A 22,901-nucleotide genomic window follows, 5' to 3' on the forward strand; every position below is an offset into this window, starting at 1 on the left:
TTATAAAAATCCTATTTGTTTCAAAATATATAGTTCCCATAAATACAAAAGCAAAAGACCAAACTATGGAGAAAAAAGTAACACATTCAATATAAACTTCAATTTAAGCAAAATCCCTTTGTAGGAATAAAACTGGTAAAATTTGTAATAATAATTGTAAATGTTTCATTAACCAAAAATACTTTCCTTCAGCAATAAAAAGGCCCCGTCAGTCACAATTCTGCTCTGCTAGCCAATACACAGTAACTTTTCATCAGGTTTCATAGTGTAGTGGTCATCACGTCTGCTTAACACGCAGAAGGTCCTGGGTTCAATCCCCAGTGAAACCAATCTGTTCTTGGTGTTGAAATAATACGCTATCCAACTACAATATATGAAGTTCTCGGCTTTGTTGCCGAATGACGGGATGTTTTGGCTTCCATCACAAACAGAACTACATATTATTTTTTTTTTTCCCCTTGCGGTCAAAACTCGTCTCTAAATGCCATTACTTTGCAGGATTTCACATGTTTCATAGTGGAGTCGTCATCACGTCTACTTCACACGCAGAAGGTCCTGGGTTCAATCCCTAGTAAAAACAAGCAGTTTTCGCTGTTTAAGTTATTTGCTATCAACCTGTAACATATGAAATTCTTTGTTTTGTTGCCAACTGATAATATATTTTGGCTTCCATCACCAAGAGAACTACGATTTTGGGTTTCTTTTTTATTGACCATTTTAGCAGAAAACATAATCCCATATTATAAAATTCCTGTTTGTTTCAAAATATATAGTTCCTTTAAATACAAAAGCAAACAACTAAACTATGTGGAAAAAAGTAACACATTCAATGTAAACTTCCTTTTAAGCAAAATCCCTTTGTAGGAATAAAACTGGTAAAATATGTAATAAAAATTGTAAATGTTTCATTAACCAAAAATACTTTCCTTCAGCAATAAAAAGGCCCCGTCAGTCACAATTCTGCTCTGCTAGCCAATACACAGTAACTTTCCATCAGGTTTCATAGAGTAGTGGTCATCACGTCTGCTTAACGCGCTGAAGGTCCTGCGTTCAATCCCCAGTAAAACCAATCTGTTCTTGGTGTTGAAATAATACTCAAATATACTACAATATATGAAGTTCTTGGCTTTGTTGCCGAATGATGGGATGTTTTGGCTTCCATCCCCAACAGAGCTACGAATTTGTTTTGTTTTTCCTGGCGGTCAAAACTCGTCTCTAATTGCAATTACTTTGCAGGCTTTCAAAGGTTTCATAGTGTAGTGGAAATCACGTCTGCTTTACACACAGAAGGTCCTGGGTTCAATCCCCAGTGAAACCCATGTGTTCATGGTGTTGAAATAATCCCCTATCAACCTGCAGTATATAAAGTTCTTGGCTTTTTTGCCGAATAACGGGATGTTTTAGCTTCCATCACCAACAGAGCTACGAATTTGTTTTTTTTCCACTGGCGGTCAAAACTCGTCTCTAATTCCCATTACTTTGCAGGATTTTAAAGGTTTCATAGTGTAGTGGTCATCACGTCTACTTCACACGCAGAAGGTCCTGGGTTCATTTTCTAGTGAAACCAATCAGTTTTTGGTGTTCAAGTAATTTCCTATCGACTTGTAATATGTGAAATTCTTGGTTTCGTTGCCAAATGACAATACATTTTGGCTTCCATCACAAAGAGAAGTACGATTTTGGGTTTCTTTTTTATTGACCATTTTAGCAGAAAACATAATCCCATATTATAAAAATCCTATTTGTTTTAAAATATATAGTTCCCATAAATACAAAAGCAAACGACTAAACTATGTAGAAAAAAGTAACACATTCAATAAAAACTTCAATTTAAGCAAAATCCCTTTGTAGTAATAAAACTAGTAAAATATATAATAAAAATTGTAAATGTTTCATTAACCAAAAATACTTTCCTTCAGCAATAAAAAGGCCCCGTCAGTAACAATTCTGCTCTACTAGCCAATACGCAGTATCTTTTCGGCAGGTTTCATAGTGTAGTGGTCATCACGTCTGCTTAACACGCAGAAGGTCCTGGGTTCAATCCCCAGTGAAACCAATCTGTTCTTGGTGTTGAAATAATACTCAATTAATCTACAATATATGAAGTTCTTGGCTTTGTTGCCGAATGATGGGATGTTTTGGCTTCCATCACCATTAGAGCTACGAATTTGTTTTGTTTTTCCTGGCGGTCAAAACTCGTCTCTAATTGCCATTACTTTGCAGGCTTTCAAAGGTTTCATAGTGTAGTGGAAATCACGTCTGCTTTACACGCAGAAGGTCCTGGGTTTAATCCCCAGTGAAACCCATGTGTTCTTGGTGTTGAAATAATATCCTATCAGTCTGCAATATATGAAGTTCTTGGCTTTGTTGCCGAATAACGAGATGTTTTTGCTTCCATCACCAACAGAGCTACGAATTTGTTTTTTTTCCCCTGGCGGTCAAAACTCGTCTCTAAATGCCATTACTTTGCAGGATTTCACAGCTTTCATAGTGGAGTGGGCATCACGTCTACTTCACACGCAGAAGGTCCTGGGTTCAATCCCAAGTAAAAACAAGCCGTTTTTGCTGTTGAAGTAATTTGCTATCAACCTGTAATATATGAAATTCTTTGTTTTGTTGCCAACTGATAATATATTTTGGCTTCCATCACCAAGAGAACTACGATTTTGGGTTTCTTTTTTATTGACCATTTTAGCAGAAAACATAATCCCATATTATAAAAATCCTGTTTGTTTCAAAATATATAGTTCCTTTAAATACAAAAGCAAACGACTAAACTATGTAGAAAAAAGTAACAAATTCAATGTAAACTTCCATTTAAGCAAAATCCCTTTGTAGGAATAAAACTGGTAAAATATGTAATAACAATTGTAAATGTTTCATTAACCAAAAATACTTTCCTTCAGCAATAAAAAGGCCCCGTCAGTCACAATTCTGCTCTGCTAGCCAATACACAGTAACTTTCCATCAGGTTTCATAGAGTAGTGGTCATCACGTGTGCTTAACACGCAGAAGGTCCTGTGTTCAATCCCCAGTAAAACCAATCTGTTCTTGGTGCTGAAATAATACCCAATTAAACTACAATATATGAAGTTCTAGGCTTTGTTGCCGAATGATGGGATGTTTTGGCTTCCATCACCAACAGAGCTACGAATTTGTTTTTTTTTTCCCTGGATGTCAAAACTCGTCTCTAATTGCCTTTACTTTGCAGGATTTCAAAGGTTTCATAGTGTAGTGGTCATCACGTCTGCTTCACATGCAGAAGGTCCTGGGTTCAATCCCCAGTGAAACCCATGTGTTCATGGTGTTGTAATAATTCCATATCAACCTGCAATATAATAAGTTCTTGGCTTTGTTGCCGAATAATGGGATGTTTTAGCTTCCATCACCAACAGAGCTACGAATTTGTTTTTTTTCCACCTGGCGGTCAAAACTCGTCTCTAATTGCCATTACTTTGCAGGATTTCAAAGGTTTCATAGTGTAGTAATCATCACATCTGCTTCACACGCAGAAGGTCCTGGGTTCAATCCCCTGTGAAACCAATCTGTTTTTGGTGTTGATGTAATTTCCTATTGACTTGTAATATGTGATATTCTTGGTTTCGTTGCCAAATGACAATACATTTTGGCTTCCATCACAAAGAGAACTTCGATTTTGGGTTTCTTTTTTATTGACCATTTTAGCAGAAAACATAATCCCATATTATAAAAATCCTATTTGTTTTAAAATATATAGTTCCCATAAATACAAAAGCAAACGACTAAACTATGTAGAAAAAAGTAACACATTCAATGTAAACTTCAATTTAAGCAAAATCCCTTTGTAGGAATAAAACTGGTAAAATATATAATAAAAATTGTAAATGTTTCTTTAACCAAAAATACTTTACTTCAGCAATAAAAAGGCCCCATCAGTCACAATTCTGCTCTGCTAGCCAATACACAGTAACTTTCCATCAGGTTTCATAGTGTAGTGCTCATCACGTCTGCTTAACACAGAGAAGGTCCTAGGCTGAATCCCCAGGAAAACCAATCTGTTCATGGTGTTGAACTAAAACCTTAACAACCCGCAATATATGAAGTTCTTGGCTTTGTCGCCGAATAACGGGATGTTTTGGCTTCCATCACCAACAGAGCTACGAATTTGTATTTTTTCCCCTGGCGGTGAAAACTCGTCTCTAATTGCCATTACTTTGCAGGATTTCACAGCTTTCATAGTGGAGTGGTCATCACGTCTACTTCACACGCAGAAGATCCTGGGTTCAATCCCCAGTAAAAACAAGCCGTTTTCGCTGTTTAAGTAATTTGCTATCAACCTGTAATATATGAAATTCTTGGTTTTGTTGCCAACTGATAATATATTTTGGCTTCCATCACCAAGAGAACTACGATTTTGGGTTTCTTTTTTATTGACCATTTTAGCAGAAAACATAATCCCATATTATAAAAATCATGTTTGTTTCAAAATATATAGTTCCTTTAAATACAAAAGCAAACGACTAAACTATGTAGAAAAAAGTAACACATTCATTGTAAACTTACATTTAAGCAAAATCCCTTAGTAGGAATAAAACTGGTAAAATATGTAATAACAATTGTAAATGTTTCATTAACCAAAAATACTTTCCTTCAGCAATAAAAAAGCCCCGTCAGTCACAATTCTGCTCTGCTAGCCAATACACAGTAACTTTCCATCAGGTTTCAAAGAGTAGTGGTCATCATGTCTGCTTTACACGCAGAAGCTCCTGCGTTCAATCCCCAGTGAAACCAATCTGTTCTTGGTGTTGAAATAATACCCTATTAAACTACAATATATGAAGTTCTTGGCTTTGTTGCCGAATGATGGGATGTTTTGGCTTCCATCACCAACAGAGCTACGAATTTGTTTTCTTTTTTCCCTGGTGGTCAAAACTCGTCTCTAATTGCCATTACTTTGCAGGCTTTCAAAGGTTTCATAGTGTAGTGGAAATCCCGTCTGCTTTACACGCAGAAGGCCCTGGGTTCAATCCCCAGTGAAACAAATGTGTTCTTGGTGTTGAAATAATATCACATCAACCTGCAATCTATAAATTTCTTGGCTTTGTTGCCGAATAACGGGATGTTTTAGCTTCCATCACCAACAGAGCTACAAATTTGTGTTTTTTCCCCTGGCGGTCAAAACTCGTCTGTAATTGCCATTACTTTGCAGGATTTCAAAGGTTTCCTAGTGTAGTTTTCATCACGTCTCCTTCACACGCAGAAGCTCACTGGGTTCAATCCCCAGTAAAAACAAGCCGTTTTTGCTGTTGAATTAATATGCTATACACCTGTAATATATGAAATTCTTGGTTTTGTTGCCAACTGATAATATATTTTGGCTTCCATCACCAAAAGAACTACGATTTTGGGTTTCTTTTTTATTGACCATTTTAGCAGAAAACATAATCCCATATTATAAAAATCCTGTTTGTTTCAAAATTTATAGTTCCTTTAAATACAAAAGCAAACGACTAAACTATGTAGAAAAAAGTAACAAATTCAATGTAAACTTCCATTTAAGCAAAATCCCTTTGTAGGAATAAAACTGGTAAAATATGTAATAAAAATTGTAAATGTTTCATTAACCAAAAATACTTTCCTTCAGCAATAAAAAGGCCCGTCAGTCACAATTCTGCTCTGATAGCCAATACCCAGTAACTTTCCATCAGGTTTCATAGAGAAGTGGTCATCACGTCTGCTTAACACGCAGAAGGTCCTGTGTTCAATCCCCAGTAAAACTAATCTGTTCTTGGTGTTGAAATAATACCTAATTAAACTACAATATATGAAGTTCTTGGCTTTGTTGCAGAATAATGGGATGTTTTAGCTTCCATCACCAACAGAGCTACGAATTTGTTTTTTTTTCCACCTGGCGGTCAAAACTCGTCTCTAATTGCCATTACTTTGCAGGATTTCAAAGGTTTCATAGTGTAGTGGTCATCACGTCTGCTTCACACGCAGAAGGTCCTGGGTTCAATCCCCAGTGAAACCAATCTGTTTTTGGTGTTGATGTAATTTCCTATTGACTTGTAATATGTGAAATTCTTGGTTTCGTTGCCAAATGACAATACATTTTGGCTTCCATCACCAAGAGAACTTCGATTTTGGGTTTCTTTTTTATTGACCATTTTAGCAGAAAACATAATCCCATATTATAAAAATCCTATTTGTTTTAAAATATATAGTTCCCATAAATACAAAAGCAAACGACTAAACTATGTAGAAAAAAGTAACACATTCAATATAAACTTCAATTTAAGCAAAATCCCTTTGTAGGAATAAAACTGGTAAAATATATACCGTATTTTTCGGACTATAAGACGCACTGGACTATAAGACGCACCCTGGTTTTAGAGGAGGAAAATGGGAAAATAAAACTTTAAGCAAAAAATGTGGTCATGACACACTGTTATGGGGCGAGGATCTGCTGCTGACACTGTTATGGGGGTAATGTCCCCAAATTCTCTACTGAGGTACCCCATCCTGGTAATGATCCTCCTGCCTTGTATATGATCCTGCTATAAACCCCCATCCAGCCTGTGCACATACCCCCCATCCAGCCTGTGCACATACCCCCCATCCAGCCTGTGCACATATCCCCCATCCAGCCTGTGCACATATCCCCCATCCAGCCTGTGCACATATCCCCCATCCAGCCTGTGCACATATCCCCCATCCAGCCTGTGCACATATCCCCCATCCAGCCTGTGCACATATCCCCCATCCAGCCTGTGCACATATCCCCCATCCAGCCTGTGCACATATCCCCCATCCAGCCTGTGCACATACCCCCCATCCAGCCTGTGCACATACCCCCCATCCAGCCTGTGCACATACCCCCCCATCCAGCCTCTGCACATACCCCCCCATCCAGCCTCTGCACATACCCCCCCATCCAGCCTGTGCACATACCCCCCCATCCAGCCTGTGCACATACCCCCCCATCCAGCCTGTGCACATACCCCCCCATCCAGCCTGTGCACATACCCCCCCATCCAGCCTGTGCACATACCCCCCATGCAGCCTGTGCACATACCCCCCATCCAGCCTGTGCACATACCCCCCATCCATCCTGTGCACATACCCCCCATCCAGCCTGTGCACATACCCCCCATCCAGCCTGTGCACATACCCCCCATCCTGCCTGCTCATATACTCCCATCCTGCTATATGCCCCCATCGTGCTCATATACCATCCTGGTATATGGCCTGTATCCTATAGCACAGAGAAAAAAACAAACGTTTATACTCACCTTTTCCTCACTCCCTCCAGCACCGATCATCTTCCTCTCTGCGCCGCTCATCTGTGTGTGTGGAGCCGTTCCCCTGCTGCATCGCGATGTCTTCCGGTCTGTGCCGATCAGCTGACCGGCTCAGCACAGATCAGCTGACCGGCACAGACAGGAAGACATCGCGTGCAGCAGGGGGGCGGCTCCACACACGGGGACGGGTGAGTGCACTGATTGACTGCACCCCGCGCTGGTAATGACGCGCGGGGGGGCAGTGAATACAGCCGCACATGATCACTCCCGGCTGTAATTGCCAGGGGTGATCATGCGGCCGGCTCTTTGCTATGCGTGCGTCCCCGCTCGTCCTCCTGCCCACCTGTCAGTGCCGTCTTCAGCGCTGAGAGATGGGCGGGAGGATGGGCGTGCATATGTAATGAGCGGGCCCACGTGGTCACGGCAGGCGCTGCTGCTGCCTGCTCGTGCCCCCGATGACCCGCAGCACCCTCATTCCCAGCCGCAGCCCTATAGTCAGACCATAAGACGCACCCCCAACTTTCCCCCAACATTTGGGGGAAAAAAAGTGCGTCTTCTGGTCCGAAAAATACGGAATTGTAAATGTTTCATTAACCAAAAATACTTTCCTTCAGCAATAAAAAGGCCCCATCAGTCACAATTCTGCTCTGCTAGCCAATACACAGTAACTTTCCATCAGGTTTCATAGTGTAGTGCTCATCACGCCTGCTTAACATGCAGAAGGTCCTAGGTTGAATCCCCAGGAAAACCAATCTGTTCATGGTGTTGAAATAAAACCTTATCAACCCGCAATATATGAAGTTCTTGGCTTTGTTGCCGAATGACGGGATGTTTTGGCTTCCATCACCAACAGAGCTACGAATTTGTTTTTTTTCCCCTGGTGGTGAAAACTCGTCTCTAATTGCCATTACTTTGCAGGATTTCACAGCTTTCATAGTGGAGTGGTCATCACGTCTACTTCACACGCAGAAGATTCTGGGTTCAATCCCCAGTAAAAACAAGCCGTTTTCGCTGTTTAAGTAATTTGCTATCAACCTGTAATATTTGAAATTCTTGGTTTTGTTGCCAACTGATAATATATTTTGGCTTCCATCACCAAGAGAACTACGATTTTGGGTTTCTTTTTTATTGACCATTTTAGCAGAAAACATAATCCCATATTATAAAAATCCTGTTTGTTTCAAAATATATACTTCCTTTAAATACAAAAGCAAACGACTAAACTATGTAGAAAAAAGTAACACATTCAATGTAAACTTCCATTTAAGCAAAATCCCTTAGTAGGAATAAAACTGGTAAAATATGTAATAACAATTGTAAATGTTTCATTAACCAAAAATACTTTCCTTCAGCAATAAAAAGGCCCCGTCAGTCACAATTCTGCTCTGCTAGCCAATACACAGTAACTTTTCATTAGGTTTCATAGAGTAGTGGTCATCACGTCTGTTTAAGACGCAGAAAGTCCTGCGTTCAATCCCCAGTAAAACCAATCTGTTCTTGGTGTTGAAATAATACCCAATTAAACTACAATATATGAAGTTCTTGGCTTTGTTGCCGAATGATGGGATGTTTTGGCTTCCATCACCAACAGAGCAACAAATTTGTTTCTTTTTTCCCCTGGCGGTCAAAACTCGTCTCTAATTGCCATTACTTTGCAGGATTTCAAAGGTTTCATAGTGTAGTTTTTATCACGTCTGCTTCACACGCAGAAGGTCCTGGGTTTAATCCTCAGTAAAACGAATCTGTTCTTGGTGTTGAAATAATACCCAATTAAACTACACTATATGAAGTTCTTGGCTTTGTTGCCGAATGATGGAATGTTTTGGCTTCCATCACCAACAAAGCTACGAATTTGGGTTTTTTTTTCCCTGGTGGTCAAAACTCGTCTCTAATTGCCATTACTTTGCAGGCTTTCAAAGGTTTCATAGTGTAGTGGTCATCACGTCTGCTTCACACGCAGAAGGTCCTAGGTTGAATCCCCAGTAAAACCTATCTGTTCATGGTGTTGAAATAAAACCCTATCAACCTGCAGTATATGATGTTCTTGGCTTTGTTGCCGAATGACGGGATGTTTTAGCTTCCATCACCAACAGAGCTACAAATTTGTTTTTTTTCCCCTGGCGGTCAAAACTCGTCTCTAATTGCCATTACTTTGCAGGATTTCAAAGGTTTCATAGTGTAGTGGTCATCACGTCTGCTTCACATGCAGAAGGTCCTGGGTTCAATCCCCAGTAAAAACAAGCCGTTATTGCTGTTGAAGTAATTTGCTATCAACCTGTAATATATGAAATTCTTGGTTTTGTTGCCAACTGATAATATATTTTGGCTTTCATCACCAAGAGAACTACGATTTTGGGTTTCTTTTTTATTGACCATTTTAGCAGAAAACATAATCCCATATTATAAATATCCTGTTTGTTTCAAAATATATAGTTCCCATAAATACAAAAGCAAAAGACCAAACTATGGAGAAAAAATTAACACATACCCCCCCATCCAGCCTGTTCACATACCCCCCCCATCCAGCCTGTTCACATACCCCCCCATCCAGCCTGTTCACATACCCCCCCATCCAGCCTGTTCACATACCCCCCCATCCAGCCTGTTCACATACCCCCCCATCCAGCCTGTTCACATACCCCCCCATCCAGCCTGTTCACATACCCCCCCATCCAGCCTGTTCACATACCCCCCCATCCAGCCTGTTCACATACCCCCCCATCCAGCCTGTTCACATACCCCCCCATCCAGCCTGTTCACATACCCCCCCATCCAGCCTGTTCACATACCCCCCCCCATCCAGCCTGTTCACATACACCCCCCATCCAGCCTGTTCACATACCCCCCCCATCCAGCCTGTTCACATACCCCCCCCATCCAGCCTGTTCACATACCCCCCCCATCCAGCCTGTTCACATACCCCCCCCATCCAGCCTGTTCACATACCCCCCCCATCCAGCCTGTTCACATACCCCCCCCATCCAGCCTGTTCACATACCCCCCCCATCCAGCCTGTTCACATACCCCCCCCATCCAGCCTGTTCACATACCCCCCCCATCCAGCCTGTTCACATACCCCCCCCATCCAGCCTGTTCACATACCCCCCCCATCCAGCCTGTTCACATACCCCCCCCCATCCAGCCTGTTCACATACCCCCCCCCATCCAGCCTGTTCACATACCCCCCCCCATCCAGCCTGTTCACATACCCCCCCATCCAGCCTGTTCACATACCCCCCCATCCAGCCTGTTCACATACCCCCCCCATCCAGCCTGTTCACATACCCCCCCATCCAGCCTGTTCACATACCCCCCCATCCAGCCTGTTCACATACCCCCCCATCCAGCCTGTTCACATACCCCCCCATCCAGCCTGTTCACATACCCCCCCCATCCAGCCTGTTCACATACCCCCCCATCCAGCCTGTTCACATACCCCCCCATCCAGCCTGTTCACATACCCCCCCATCCAGCCTGTTCACATACCCCCCCCATCCAGCCTGTTCACATACCCCCCCATCCAGCCTGTTCACATACTCCCCCCATCCAGCCTGTTCACATACCCCCCCCATCCAGCCTGTTCACATACCCCCCCATCCAGCCTGTTCACATACTCCCCCCATCCAGCCTGTTCACATACCCCCCCCATCCAGCCTGTTCACATACCCCCCCATCCAGCCTGTTCACATACCCCCCCATCCAGCCTGTTCACATACCCCCCCCATCCAGCCTGTTCACATACCCCCCCCATCCAGCCTGTTCACATACCCCCCCATCCAGCCTGTTCACATACCCCCCCCATCCAGCCTGTTCACATACCCCCCCCATCCAGCCTGTTCACATACCCCCCCATCCAGCCTGTTCACATACCCCCCCATCCAGCCTGTTCACATACCCCCCCATCCAGCCTGTTCACATACCCCCCCATCCAGCCTGTTCACATACCCCCCCATCCAGCCTGTTCACATACCCCCCCATCCAGCCTGTTCACATACCCCCCCATCCAGCCTGTTCACATACCCCCCCATCCAGCCTGTTCACATACCCCCCCCCCCATCCAGCCTGTTCACATACCCCCCCCATCCAGCCTGTTCACATACCCCCCCCATCCAGCCTGTTCACATACCCCCCCCATCCAGCCTGTTCACATACCCCCCCCATCCAGCCTGTTCACATACCCCCCCCATCCAGCCTGTTCACATACCCCCCCCATCCAGCCTGTTCACATACCCCCCCCATCCAGCCTGTTCACATACCCCCCCCATCCAGCCTGTTCACATACCCCCCCCATCCAGCCTGTTCACATACCCCCCCCATCCAGCCTGTTCACATACCCCCCCCATCCAGCCTGTTCACATACCCCCCCCATCCAGCCTGTTCACATACCCCCCCCATCCAGCCTGTTCACATACCCCCCCCATCCAGCCTGTTCACATACCCCCCCCATCCAGCCTGTTCACATACCCCCCCCATCCAGCCTGTTCACATACCCCCCCCATCCAGCCTGTTCACATACCCCCCCCATCCAGCCTGTTCACATACCCCCCCCATCCAGCCTGTTCACATACCCCCCCCATCCAGCCTGTTCACATACCCCCCCCATCCAGCCTGTTCACATACCCCCCCCATCCAGCCTGTTCACATACCCCCCCCATCCAGCCTGTTCACATACCCCCCCCATCCAGCCTGTTCACATACCCCCCCCATCCAGCCTGTTCACATACCCCCCCCATCCAGCCTGTTCACATACCCCCCCCATCCAGCCTGTTCACATACCCCCCCCATCCAGCCTGTTCACATACCCCCCCCCATCCAGCCTGTTCACATACCCCCCCCATCCAGCCTGTTCACATACCCCCCCATCCAGCCTGTTCACATACCCCCCCCATCCAGCCTGTTCACATACCCCCCCCATCCAGCCTGTTCACATACCCCCCCCATCCAGCCTGTTCACATACCCCCCCCATCCAGCCTGTTCACATACCCCCCCCATCCAGCCTGTTCACATACCCCCCCCCATCCAGCCTGTTCACATACCCCCCCCCATCCAGCCTGTTCACATACCCCCCCCCATCCAGCCTGTTCACATACCCCCCCCCATCCAGCCTGTTCACATACCCCCCCCCATCCAGCCTGTTCACATACCCCCCCCATCCAGCCTGTTCACATACCCCCCCCATCCAGCCTGTTCACATACCCCCCCCATCCAGCCTGTTCACATACCCCCCCCATCCAGCCTGTTCACATACCCCCCCATCCAGCCTGTTCACATACCCCCCCATCCAGCCTGTTCACATACCCCCCCATCCAGCCTGTTCACATACCCCCCCCCCATCCAGCCTGTTCACATACCCCCCCCATCCAGCCTGTGCACATACCCCCCCCATCCAGCCTGTGCACATACCCCCCCATCCTGCCTGCTCATATACTCCCATCCTGCTATATGCCCCCATCGTGCTCATATACCATCCTGGTATATGGCCTGTATCCTATAGCACAGAGAAAAAAACAAACGTTTATACTCACCTTTTCCTCACTCCCTCCAGCACCGATCATCTTCCTCTCTGCGCCGCTGATCTGTGTGTGTGGAGCCGTTCCCCTGCTGCATCGCGATGTCTTCCGGTCTGTGCCGATCAGCTGACCGGCTCAGCACAGATCAGCTGACCGGCACAGACAGGAAGACATCGCGTGCAGCAGGGGGGCGGCTCCACACACGGGGACGGGTGAGTGCACTGATTCACTGCACCCCGCGCTGGTAATGACGCGCGGGGGGGCAGTGAATACAGCCGCACATGATCACTCCCGGCTGTAATTGCCAGGGGTGATCATGCGGCCGGCTCTTTGCTATGCGCGCGTCCCCGCTCGTCCTCCCACCCACCTTTCAGTGCCGGCTTCAGCGCTGAGAGATGGGCGGGAGGATGGGCGTGCATATGTAATGAGCAGGCCCACGTGGTCACGGCAGGCGCTGCTGCTGCCTGCTCGTGCCCCCGATGACCCGCAGCACCCTCATTCCCAGCCGCAGCCCTATAGTCAGACCATAAGACGCACCCCCAACTTTCCCCCAACATTTGGGGGAAAAAAAGTGCGTCTTCTGGTCCGAAAAATACGGAATTGTAAATGTTTCATTAACCAAAAATACTTTCCTTCAGCAATAAAAAGGCCCCATCAGTCACAATTCTGCTCTGCTAGCCAATACACAGTAACTTTCCATCAGGTTTCATAGTGTAGTGCTCATCACGCCTGCTTAACATGCAGAAGGTCCTAGGTTGAATCCCCAGGAAAACCAATCTGTTCATGGTGTTGAAATAAAACCTTATCAACCCGCAATATATGAAGTTCTTGGCTTTGTTGCCGAATGACGGGATGTTTTGGCTTCCATCACCAACAGAGCTATGAATTTGTTTTTTTTCCCCTGGCGGTGAAAACTCGTCTCTAATTGCCATTACTTTGCAGGATTTCACAGCTTTCATAGTGGAGTGGTCATCACGTCTACTTCACACGCAGAAGATTCTGGGTTCAATCCCCAGTAAAAACAAGCCGTTTTCGCTGTTTAAGTAATTTGCTATCAACCTGTAATATTTGAAATTCTTGGTTTTGTTGCCAACTGATAATATATTTTGGCTTCCATCACCAAGAGAACTACGATTTTGGGTTTCTTTTTTATTGACCATTTTAGCAGAAAACATAATCCCATATTATAAAAATCCTGTTTGTTTCGAAATATATACTTCCTTTAAATACAAAAGCAAACGACTAAACTATGTAGAAAAAAGTAACACATTCAATGTAAACTTCCATTTAAGCAAAATCCCTTAGTAGGAATAAAACTGGTAAAATATGTAATAACAATTGTAAATGTTTTATTAACCAAAAATACTTTCCTTCAGCAATAAAAAGGCCCCGTCAGTCACAATTCTGCTCTGCTAGCCAATACACAGTAACTTTCCATAAGGTTTCATAGAGTAGTGGTCATCACGTCTGTTTAACACGCAGAAAGTCCTGCGTTCAATCCCCAGTAAAACCAATCTGTTCTTGGTGTTGAAATAATACCCAATTAAACTACGATATATGAAGTTCTTGGCTTTGTTGCCGAATGATGGGATGTTTTGGCTTCCATCACCAACAGAGCAACAAATTTGTTTCTTTTTTCCCCTGGCGGTCAAAACTCGTCTCTAATTGCTATTACTTTGCAGGATTTCAAAGGTTTCATAGAGTAGTTTTTATCACGTCTGCTTCACACGCAGAAGGTCCTGGGTTTAATCCTCAGTAAAACCAATCTGTTCTTGGTGTTGAAATAATACCCAATTAAACTACACTATATGAAGTTCTTGGCTTTGTTGCCGAATGATGGGATGTTTTGGCTTCCATCACCAACAAAGCTACGAATTTGGGTTTTTTTTTCCCTGGCGGTCAAAACTCGTCTCTAATTGCCATTACTTTGCAGACTTTCAAAGGTTTCATAGTGTTGTGGAAATCACGTCTGCTTTACACGCAGAAGGCCCTGGGTTCAATCCCCAGTGAAACAAATGTGTTCTTGGTGTTGAAATAATATCCTATCAACCTGCAATCTATAAAGTTCTTGGCTTTGTTGCTGAATAACGGGATGTTTTTGCTTCCATCACCAACAGAGCTACGAATTTGTTTTTTTTCCCCTGGCGGTCAAAAGTCGTCTCTAATTGCCATTACTTTGCAGGATTTCAAAGGTTTCATAGTGTAGTTTTCATCACGTCTGCTTCACACGCAAAAGGTCCTGGGTTCAATCCCCAGTAAAAACAAGCCGTTTTCGCTGTTGAATTAATATGCTATACACCTGTAATATATGAAATTCTTGGTTTTGTTGCCAACTGATAATATATTTTGGCTTCCATCACCAAAAGAACTACGATTTTTGGGTTTCTTTTTTATTGACCATTTTAGCAGAAAACATAATCCCATATTATAAAAATCCTGTTTGTTTCAAAATATATAGTTCCTTTAAATACAAAAGCAAACGACTAAACTATGTAGAAAAAAGTAACACATTCAATGTAAACTTCCATTTAAGCAAAATCCCTTTGTAGGAATAAAACTGGTAAAATATGTAATAAAAATTGTAAATGTGTCATAAACCAAAAATACTTTCCTTCAGCAATAAAAAGGCCCGTCAGTCACAATTCTGCTCTGCTAGCCAATACACAGTAACTTTCCATCAGGTTTCATAGAGTAGTGGTCATCACGTTTGCTTAACAAGCAGAAGGTCCTGCGTTCAATCCCCAGTAAAACCAATCTGTTCTTGGTGTTGAAATAATACCCAATTAAACTACAGTATATGAAGTTCTTGGCTTTGTTGACGAATGGTGGGATGTTTTGGCTTCCATCACCAACAGAGCTACGAATTTGTTTCTTTTTTCCCCTGGCATTCAAAACTCGTCTCTAATTGCCATTACTTTGCAGGCTTTCAAAGGTTTCATAGTGTAGTTTTTATCACGTCTGCTTCACACGCAGAAGGTCCTGGGTTCAATCCCCAGTGAAACCAATCTGTTTTGGTGTTGAAGTAATTTCCTATCGACTTGTAATATGTGAAATTCTTGGTTTCGTTGCCAAATGACAATACATTTTGGCTTCCATCACAAAGAGAACTACGATTTTGGGTTTCTTTTTTATTGACCATTTTAGCAGAAAACATAATCCCATATTATAAAAATCCTATTTGTTTTAAAATATATAGTTCCCATAAATACAAAAGCAAACGACTAAACTATGTAGAAAAAATAACACATTCAATGTAAACTTCAATTTAAGCAAAATCCCTTTGTAGGAATAAAACTGGTAAAATATGTAATAATAATTGTAAATGTTTCATTAACCAAAAATACTTTCCTTCAGCAATAAAAAGGCCCCGTTAGTCACAATTCTGCTCTGCTAGCCAATACACAGTAACTTTCCATCAGGTTTCATAGTGTAGTGCTCATCACGTCTGCTTAACACGCAGAAGGTCCTAGGTTGAATCCCCAGTAAAACCTATCTGTTCATGGTATTGAAATAAAACCCTATCAACCTGCAGTATATGATGTTCTTGGCTTTGTTGCCGAATGACGGGATGTTTTAGCTTCCATCACCAACAGAGCTACAAATTTGTTTTTTTTCCCCTGGCGGTCAAAACTTGTCTCTAATTGCCATTACTTTGCAGGATTTCAAAGGTTTCATAGTGTAGTGGTCATCACGTCTGCTTCACATGCAGAATGTCCTGGGTTCAATCCCCAGTTAAAACAAGCCGTTTTTGCTGTTGAAGTAATTTGCTATCAACCTGTAACATATGAAATTCTTTGTTTTGTTGCCAACTGATAATATATTTTGGCTTTTATCACCAAGAGAACTACGATTTTGGGTTTCTTTTTTATTGACCATTTTAGCAGAAAACATAATCCCATATTATAAAAATCCTGTTTGTTTCAAAATATATAGTTCCTTTAAATACAAAAGCAAACAACTAAACTATGTGGAAAAAAGTAACACATTCAATGTAAACTTCCTTTTAAGCAAAATCCCTTTGTAGGAATAAAACTGGTAAAATATGTAATTAAAATTGTAAATGTTTCATTAACCAAAAATACTTTCCTTCAGCAATAAAAAGGCCCCGTCAGTCACAATTCTGCTCTGGTAGCCAATACACAGTAACTTTCCATCATATTTCATAGAGTAGTGGTCATCACGTCTGCTTAACACGCAGAAGGTCCTGAGTTCAATCCCCAGTAAAACCAATCTGTTCTTGGTGTTGAAATAATCCCCTATCAACCTGCAGTATATAAAGTTCTTGGCTTTGTTGCCGAATAACGGGATGTTTTAGCTTCCATCACCAACAGAGCTACGAATTTGTTTTTTTTCCCCTGGCGGTCAAAACTCGTCTCTAATTGCCATTACTTTGCAGATTTTCAAAGGTATCATAGTGTAGTGGTCATCACGTCTGCTTCACACGCAGAAGGTCCTGGGTTCAATCCCCAGTGAAACCAATCTGTTTTTGGTGTTGAAGTAATTTCCTATCGGCTTGTAATATGTGAAATTCTTGGTTTCGTTGCCAAATGACAATACATTTTGGCTTCCATCACAAAGAGAACTACGATTTTGGGTTTCTTTTTTATTGACCATTTTAGCAGAAAACATAATCCCATATTATAAAAATCCTATTTGTTTCAAAATATATAGTTCTCATAAATACAAAAGCAAAAGACCAAACTATGGAGAAAAAAGTAACACATTCAATATAAACTTCAATTTAAGCAAAATCCCTTTGTAGGAATAAAACTGGTAAAATATGTAATAATAATTGTAAATGTTTCATTAACCAAAAATACTTTCCTTCAGCAATAAAAAGGCCCCGTCAGTCACAATTCTACTCTGCTAGCCAATACACAGTAACTTATCGTCAGGTTTAATAGTGTAGTTTTCATCACGTCTGCTTACACGCAGAAGGTCCTGGGTTCAATCCCCAGTGAAACCAATTTGTTCTTAGTGTTGAAATAATACGCTATCCAACTACAATATATGAAGTTCTCGGCTTTGTTGCCGTATGACGGGATGTTTTGGCTTCCATCACAAACAGAACTACAAATTATTATTTTTTTTCCCCTGGCGGTCAAAACTCGTCTCTAAATGCCATTACTTTGCAGGATTTCACAAGTTTCCTAGTGGAGTCGTCATCACGTCTACTTCACACGCAGAAGGTCCTGAGTTCAATCCCCAGTAAAAACAAGCCGTTTTCGCTGTTGAAGAAATTTGTTATCAACCTGTAACATATGAAATTCTTTGTTTTGTTGCCAACTGATAATATATTTTGGCTTTTATTACCAAGAGAACTACGATTTTGGGTTTCTTTTTTATTGACCATTTTAGCAGAAAACATAATCCCATATTATAAAAATCCTGTTTGTTTCAAAATATATAGTTCCTTTAAATACAAAAGCAAACAACTAAACTATGTGGAAAAAAGTAACACATTCAATGTAAACTTCCTTTTAAGCAAAATCCCTTTGTAGGAATAAAACTGGTAAAATATGTAATAAAAATTGTAAATGTTTCATTAACAAAAAATACTTTCTTCAGCAATAAAAAGGCCCTATCAGTCACAATTCTGCTCTGCTAGCCAATACACAGTAACTTTCCATCAGGTTTCATAGAGTAGTGGTCATCACGTCTGCTTAACACGCAGAAGGTCCTGCGTTCAATCCCCAGTAAAACCAATCTCTTCTTGGTGTTGAAATAATACTCAATTAAACTACAATATATGAAGTTCTTGGCTTTGTTGCCGAATGATGGGAAGTAATTTGCTATCAACCTGTAACATATGAAATTCTTTGTTTTGTTGCCAACTGATAATATATTTTGGCTTCCGTCACCAAGAGAACTACGATTTTGGGTTTCTTTTTTATTGACCATTTTAGCAGAAAATATAATCCCATATTATAAAAATCCTGTTTGCTTCAAAATATATAGTTCCTTTAAATACAAAATCAAACAACTAAACTATGTGGAAAAAAGTAACACATTCAATGTAAACTTCCTTTTAAGCAAAATCCCTTTGTAGGAATAAAATTGGTAAAATATGTAATAAAAATTGTAAATGTTTCATTAACCAAAAATACTTTCCTTCAGCAATAAAAAGGCCCCGTCAGTCACAATTCTGCTCTGCTAGCCAATACACAGTAATTTTCCATCAGGTTTCATAGAGTAGTGGTCATCACGTCTGCTTAACATGCAGAAGGTCCTGCGTTCAATCCCCAGTAAAACCAATCTGTTCTTAGTGTTGAAATGATACTCAATTAAACTACAATATATGAAGTTCTTGGCTTTGTTGCCGAATAACGGGATGTTTTAGCTTCCATCACCAACAGAGCTACGAATTTGTTTTTTTTTCCCCTGGCGGTCAAAACTCGTCTCTAATTGCCATAACTTTGCAGGATTTCAAAGGTTTCATAGTGTAGTGGTCATCACGTCTGCTTCACACACAGAAGGTCCTGGGTTCAATCCCCAGTGAAACCAATCTGTTATTGGTGTTGAAGTAATTTCCTATCGACTTGTAATATGTGAAATTCTTGTTTTCGTTGCCAAATGACAATACATTTTGGCTTCCATCACAAAGAGAACTACGATTTTGGGTTTCTTTTTTATTGACCATTTTAGCAGAAAACATAATCCCATATTATAAAAATCCTATTTGTTTCAAAATATATAGTTCCCATAAATACAAAAGCAAAAGACCAAACTATGGAGAAAAAAGTAACACATTCAATATAAACTTCAATTTAAGCAAAATCCCTTTCTAGGAATAAAACTGGTAAAATATGTAATAATAATTGTAAATGTTTCATTAACCAAAAATACTTTCCTTCAGCAATAAAATGGCCCCGTCAGTCACAATTCTGCTCTGCTAGCCAATACACAGTGCCTTTTCATCAGGTTTCATAGTGTAGTGGTCATCACGTCTGCTTAACATGCAGAAAGTCCTGGGTTCAATCCCCAGTGAAACCAATCTGTTCTTAGTGTTAAAATAATACGCTATCCAACTACAATATATGAAGTTCTCGGCATTGTTGCCGAATGACGGTATGTTTTGGCTTCCATCACAAACAGAACTACAAATTTTTTTTTTTTTTTCCCCTGGCTGTCAAAACTCGTCTCTAAATGCCATTACTTTGCAGGATTTCACAGGTTTCATAGTGAAGTGGTCATCACGTCTACTTCCCATGCAGAAGGTTCTGGGTTCAATCCCCAGTAAAAACAAGCCGTTTTCGCTGTTGAAGTAATTTGCTATCAACCTGAAATATATGAAATTCTTGCTTTTGTTGCCAACTGATGAAGGGAATTTTGTTACTTACCGTAAATTCCTTTTCTTCTAGCTCTTATTGGGAGACCCAGACGATTGGGTGTATAGCACTGCCTCCGGAGGCCACACAAAGCAATTACACTAAAAAGTGTAAGGCCCCTCCCCTTCTGGCTATACACCCCCAGTGGGATCACAGGCTCACCAGTTTTAGTGCAAAAGCAAGAAGGAGGAAAGCCAATAACTGGTTTAAACAAATTCACTCCGAGTAACATCGGAGAACTGAAAACCGTTCAACATGAACAACATGTGTACCCGCAAACAAACCAAAAATCCCGAAGGACAACAGGGCGGGTGCTGGGTCTCCCAATAAGAGCTAGAAGAAAAGGAATTTACGGTAAGTAACAAAATTCCCTTCTTCTTCGGCGCTCTATTGGGAGACCCAGACGATTGGGACGTCCAAAAGCTGTCCCTGGGTGGGTAAAGAAATACCTCATGATAGAGCTGCAAGACAGCCCTCCCCTACGGGGAGGCAACTGCCGCCTGCAGGACTCTTCTACCTAGGCTGGCATCCGCCGAAGCATAGGTATGCACCTGATAATGTTTGGTGAAAGTGTGCAGACTCGACCAGGTAGCTGCCTGGCACACCTGTTGAACCGTAGCCTGGTGTCGCAATGCCCAGGACGCACCCACGGCTCTGGTAGAATGGGCCTTCAGCCCTGATGGAACCGGAAGCCCAGCAGAACGGTAGGCTTCAAGAATTGGTTCTTTGATCCATCGAGCCAGGGTGGCCTTGGAAGCCTGCGACCCTTTGCGCTTACCAGCGACAAGGACAAAGAGTGCATCCGAACGGCGCAGGGGCGCCGTGCGGGAAATGTAGATTCTGAGTGCTCTCACCAGATCTAACAAATGTAAATCCTTCTCATACCGATGAACTGCATGAGGACAAAACGAAGGCAAAGAGATATCCTGATTAAGATGAAAAGAGGATACCACCTTCGGGAGAAACTCCTGAATGGGGCGCAGCACTACCTTGTCCTGGTGGAAGACCAGGAAGGGAGTCTTGGAAGACAGCGCTGCTAGCTCAGACACTCTCCGAAGAGATGTGATCGCTACTAGAAAAGCCACCTTCTGTGATAGTCTAGAGAGTGAAACCTCCCTCAGAGGCTCGAAGGGCGGCTTCTGGAGGGCAACTAGTACCCTGTTCAGATCCCATGGATCTAACGGCCGCTTGTACGGGGGTACGATATGGCAAACCCCCTGTAGGAACGTGCGCACCTTAGGAAGGCGTGCCAAACGCCTCTGAAAAAAGACGGATAGCGCCGAGACCTGACCTTTAAGGGAGCCGAGCGACAAACCCTTTTCTAACCCCGATTGCAGGAAAGAAAGAAAGGTAGGCAATGCAAATGGCCAGGGAGACACTCCCTGAGCAGAGCACCAGGATAAGAATATCCTCCACGTTCTGTGGTAGATCTTAGCGGACGTGGGCTTCCTAGCCTGTCTCATGGTGGCAACGACCCCTTGGGACAATCCTGAAGACGTTAGGATCCAGGACTCAATGGCCACACAGTCAGGTTCAGGGCCGCAGAATTCCAACGGAAAAATGGCCCTTGGGACAGTAAGTCTGGTCGGTCTGGGAGTGCCCATGGTTGGCCGACCGTGAGCTGCCACAGATCCGGATACCACGCCCTCCTCGGCCAGTCTGGGGCGACAAGTATGACGCGGCTGCAATCGGATCTGATCTTGCGTAGCACTCTGGGCAAGAGTGCCAGAGGTGGAAACACATAAGGGAGCCGGAACTGCGACCAATCTTGCACTAGGGCGTCTGCCGCCAGCGCTCTTTGATCGCGAGACCGTGCCATGAAGGTCGGGACCTTGTTGTTGTGCCGTGACGCCATTAGGTCGACGTCCGGCACCCCCCAGCGGCGACAGATTTCCTGAAACACGTCTGGGTGAAGGGACCATTCCCCTGCGTCCATGCCCTGGCGACTGAGGAAGTCTGCTTCCCAATTTTCTACGCCGGGGATGTGAACCGCGGATATGGTGGAGGCTGTGGCTTCCACCCACATCAGAATCCGCCGGACTTCCTGGAAGGCTTGCCGACTGCGTGTCCCCCCTTGGTGGTTGATGTATGCCACCGCTGTGGAGTTGTCCGACTGAATTCGGATCTGCCTTCCTTCCAGCCACTGCTGGAAGGCTAGTAGGGCAAGATACACTGCTCTGATCTCCAGAACATTGATCTGAAGGGTGGACTCCTGCTGAGACCACGTCCCTTGAGCCCTGTGGTGGAGAAACACTGCTCCCCACCCTGACAGACTCGCGTCTGTCGTGACCACCGCCCAAGACGGTGGCAGGAAGGATCTTCCCTGTGATAATGAGGTGGGAAGAAGCCACCACTGCAGAGAGTCCTTGGCCGTCTGGGAAAGGGAGACTTTCCTGTCCAGGGATGTTGACTTCCCGTCCCATTGGCGGAGAATGTCCCATTGAAGTGGACGCAGATGAAACTGCGCAAACGGAACCGCCTCTATTGCCGCCACCATCTTCCCGAGGAAGTGCATGAGGCGTCTTAAGGAGTGCGGCTGACTTTGAAGGAGAGCCTGCACCCCAGTCTGTAGAGACCGCTGCTTGTCCAGCGGAAGCTTCACTATCGCTGAGAGAGTATGAAACTCCATGCCAAGATACGTTAGTGATTGGGTCGGTGACAGATTTGACTTTGGGAAGTTGATGATCCACCCGAACGCCTGGAGCGTCTCCAGTGCAACAGTCAGGCTGAGTTGGCATGCCTCTTGAGAGGGTGCCTTGATCAGTAGATCGTCCAAGTAAGG

The 22,901-nt window shown here is 43.5% G+C and overlaps 3 non-coding genes across 3 annotated transcripts; all 3 read left to right on the forward strand.

Moving 5' to 3' along the window:
• The first annotated feature begins 256 nt into the window (after nt 1–256).
• On the forward strand, nt 257–329 carry TRNAV-AAC (transfer RNA valine (anticodon AAC)). The gene has a single exon. It is a non-coding gene; the product is annotated as a tRNA-Val (tRNA).
• Nucleotides 330–1,983: 1,654 nt separating this feature from the next.
• On the forward strand, nt 1,984–2,056 carry TRNAV-AAC (transfer RNA valine (anticodon AAC)). The gene has a single exon. It is a non-coding gene; the product is annotated as a tRNA-Val (tRNA).
• A 3,881-nt stretch (nt 2,057–5,937) lies between these two features.
• TRNAV-CAC (transfer RNA valine (anticodon CAC)) lies at nt 5,938–6,010 on the forward strand. The gene has a single exon. It is a non-coding gene; the product is annotated as a tRNA-Val (tRNA).
• Nucleotides 6,011–22,901: the final 16,891 nt, after the last annotated feature.

The sequence above is a fragment of the Anomaloglossus baeobatrachus genome, chromosome 2 (genome assembly GCF_048569485.1).
Source record: "Anomaloglossus baeobatrachus isolate aAnoBae1 chromosome 2, aAnoBae1.hap1, whole genome shotgun sequence".
Lineage (NCBI taxonomy): Eukaryota > Metazoa > Chordata > Amphibia > Anura > Aromobatidae > Anomaloglossus > Anomaloglossus baeobatrachus.